The 3355-nt window shown below is 48.6% G+C and overlaps 1 protein-coding gene across 4 annotated transcripts in view; it reads left to right on the top strand.

The window, feature by feature from the left end:
• Positions 1 to 331: 331 nt before the first annotated feature.
• Positions 332 to 3355, top strand: part of EDC3 (enhancer of mRNA decapping 3) — a 56219-nt gene continuing 53195 nt past the window's right edge. For all 4 annotated transcript variants that reach the window (XM_019667979.1, XM_019667978.1, XM_019667982.1 and 1 more), the window contains exon 1: positions 332 to 465. The gene's annotated coding sequence lies outside the window, so the exon portion shown is untranslated. The remainder of the gene's footprint in view (positions 466 to 3355) is intronic.

Raw genomic sequence — 3355 nt, 5'->3', positions numbered from 1 at the left:
TTGGAGATGGGGGCAAGGGGGACAGGAGAGAAACCCGAAGCTTGTCATCAAGAATGCAAAAAAAAGCGGAGTCCCCTGGGCATCTGGGCCGGGGGGGGGGGGGGGGGGGGGCAGGACACCAACGCTAACCAGGAGCCAGCCGATATAAGTAGAATGGGCACGCAAGACGGCCGCCCCGGTGGAATTCTGGAAGGCCGCAGGCCAGGCCTTCGCGGAGCGCTCCCAAACGCTCAAATTTCCCGGGCGCCCCGCCTCCCAGCCCAAAGGCGTGCCCTGAGGTTTCCAAGGCATCGCGCCGGAAGTGATCTCACGACGGTGGCGTGGAGGCGCGGGGCGCTTCCGGCGGCAGTGGAGGCCTGCGCTGTGGGGGTGGGCGTGGAGTAGCCCCACCGTCTCTGGGTTCCCTGGTGTGGCTGGTCGGCTTGGTTTGGTGTGCCGTGGAGGCACAGGCCCGACGGCGTTGAGGTGGGAGCGAGGAGCGGCGACTGGTTTGTGGGCACTCGTGGGAGGGGTCTTCCGGGGTTGCCAGGCGGGGTTGCTTTCAGGTTTCGGGGTTCCAGGCCTCGGAGACCATTGTAGAGACTGGCACGAGCTGGGGCCAGCCACATCGGGCACGCAGGGGTCCAGAAACCAGGGGCTGCCTCGGGGGTGTAGTTTGAGGGGAGGCAGAGGACGGCGGGATTCTAAACAGTCTGGGAATTGGGTGAGGTGTTCGGCATTTAGCGGCCTAGGCTCTTGATTTGGCCTTGTGGATGACTGCTGCAGCTCGCCCACTCGTTGCCCCGGGCCTCAGTTTCCTTTTCCACAGTAGAGTAGGGTGGCAGGGAAGAGAGCGGGTGCCACATCCATGACTGATAAATTGAAGACAGAGGTGAACCGGGGTCTGAAAGGGCAGTGTGGCTGAGAAATTAATGATACCTGCCAGGACCCAGCTTCTGCTGAAAATCCTGGGGACGTCCTCTTGATTGTTTCTTGGTGGTGGTGTAAGTCTGAGCTTCTCATCAGTACTCTGTGTGATATTGATTGAATTTAGCATTAATTGACTTGTTGAAGTGGTGAATGTGTTTTGGTGTGTGAGAAGCATAGTCCTCACCTCGTTGGCCAGTTGGTTTTGAATAAATCTCCCAATTCCAGAGCTAGGAGGAATCCTAACAGTCCTCTCCCGTGATACCATGAGGAACTGGAGATCAAGAATGGCTTTTGTTCTCTTCCCTAGCCTCAGACTCAAGTAACTTCATTCTTCTGTCTGTTGATATTGGTCTTCATCCCATCAAAGCATAAGTGACCGTCTCTGAGCGAGCCCATATTTCAACTGGAAACCTCAGATGGATTCTAGTCTTTCTCTTTTTTTTTTTAATTTAAAATTTTTTTTTTTATGAAGAGCAAATTAGGTGTACTGAGCACAGAATTCCTATTTGTTGGTTTCTCTATGAAGTGAAGATGGTTATAAATAATGTAACTTTTTTCTTTTAAGATTTTATTGGGGAATTGAGGGAGGGGAACAGCGCTGGGGGGTCGGGGGAAGGGGAACAGACAAGTTGCTGTCCTTTTGTTCTTCAGTCTAGTTGTGGAGGACGTCGCTTCACTGGCCCATGTTGGTATTATCATTGCACTCTTTCCTGGTGAGGCAGATCGGTCGCCTGCCTCTGGACGACTGCTCACAGCAGCTCTTGGCAGCTCACACTGGCTGCCAGCCACTCCCGGTAGCTTATGGCAGCCCACTGCAGCAGGGGCTGCAGCCTATGCTGTCGCCGGCGACTCTCGGCAGCCCAGCTCCAGGTGGAGCCGCTGTTCACCATCTTAGCTGTAGAGGGCAGTGTCACTGGCCCTCATGTGGGATCCAAACCGGTGCCCTCTGGCGTCCCAAGCCAGCTCTTAACCAGTGCGCCACTCGGCTGGCCCCAATAATGTAACTTTTTGATTACTAAGAATATTTTGGTGGCACTTCCTTGTGGGGATAGGGCTGTGGGACTAGCAGTTTTTGTCAAACTTTTATGACTTGTGACCCACAGTTAGACACATACATCATGACTCAGTATGCTCCCTGCATGCACAGCGTATACACACACACACCACAAAAGTTTACCCTTTCTACATATGATGCCCTCTGATGTCATTTCATTAAAAGAAAAATAAGTTGATTGTAACTCACTAAATTGACTCTGACTGCTAATGGGCCTGATGGCTAAAGACCTGTAGTTTGAAAAACACTGGACTAGAAAATGTTTAAGATCCTTGTGATTCATTCCTAAGATTCTGTAATTAACGCAAAGTAGAAAATGTGTCATTTTTCTGTTCTTCTCAGCCAGAGTAGCAGTTACTAGAGTTCTACATTCAGCCGGAACAACAGGACAAGGACATGCACATGGTGGCCCAAAGGAATATAGTATCCATAGTGATAGTATGTCAGGTTTGTTTTTTGTTTTTTTTAGCTGAGCCATCCTGTCACCTGTTGGTAGCTCAGTGGCAGCTCAGCTCAGGCCCAGAATCGAACCGCTGTTGCTCAGAGCTCACACTCTTGAGTGAGCTCTTAACCAACTGAACCACTCAGCCGGCCCCCAAATGTCAGTTTTAACAAGGCATTTGTGAACTTTTTTATGATGGCCCTATGAATGAAATGGAGGAATTTGCCAGACTGTGGTAAAATTAGATGGAGCCATGACTTTGAGTATCTGTGTCCGGAGAGGTTTGAGTTATGGATACAACTTACAGCTGGGATTCTGGTAACCTGAGTTGAGGCTCTGTCGCTTTGTTTATACATAGTCTGTTTTTGAAGCCTTATCTGGAAGGTGTGTTTATCAAATGTATTGCCTTAATAAAGTGAAGAAAGTATCATTTGGTTAATCTCAAGATTTTCCCAGTGCAATTTAATAAAATGGAATGGTCAAATAAATGTGAGGCATTTCACTTGGGTCCAAAAAATTCAATTATACCAGTTAATGAAGATAGAAATGTGACTTAGGAGGGGCTCATGTAATAAAAAGAAGTGGAGTCTCAGTCATGTTAATCAGTGGTGTGGTTAGACTGTGAGAAGAACTGATGTGGCCGGCAGTAACTGATTTCATTAGGGAAATGTTAGATCTAGAATGAGAAGGTTACATTACCTGACCCCAGAACTGGTTGGCTCACACCTGGAATATTAGGTTTAGGTTTGGGTACTCTATAAGAGTAAATTAATTTGGGGGTAGTGTTAAAAGGAGTTGGAATTTGTTAGTTTTAAAAAGGAATTTTTTTTTTTAAAGATTTTTATTGGGGAACTGGGGGGATGAGAACAGTGCTGGGGAATTGGGGGAAGGGGAACAGACAAGTTGCTGTCCTTTTGTTCTTCAGTCTAGTTGTGGAGGATGTTGCTTCA

Source organism: Hipposideros armiger, unplaced genomic scaffold, assembly GCF_001890085.2.
Source record: "Hipposideros armiger isolate ML-2016 unplaced genomic scaffold, ASM189008v1 scaffold_511, whole genome shotgun sequence".
Lineage (NCBI taxonomy): Eukaryota > Metazoa > Chordata > Mammalia > Chiroptera > Hipposideridae > Hipposideros > Hipposideros armiger.
Note: the sequence above shows the minus strand (reverse complement) of the source record. Positions and strands in the feature narration are given on the sequence as shown.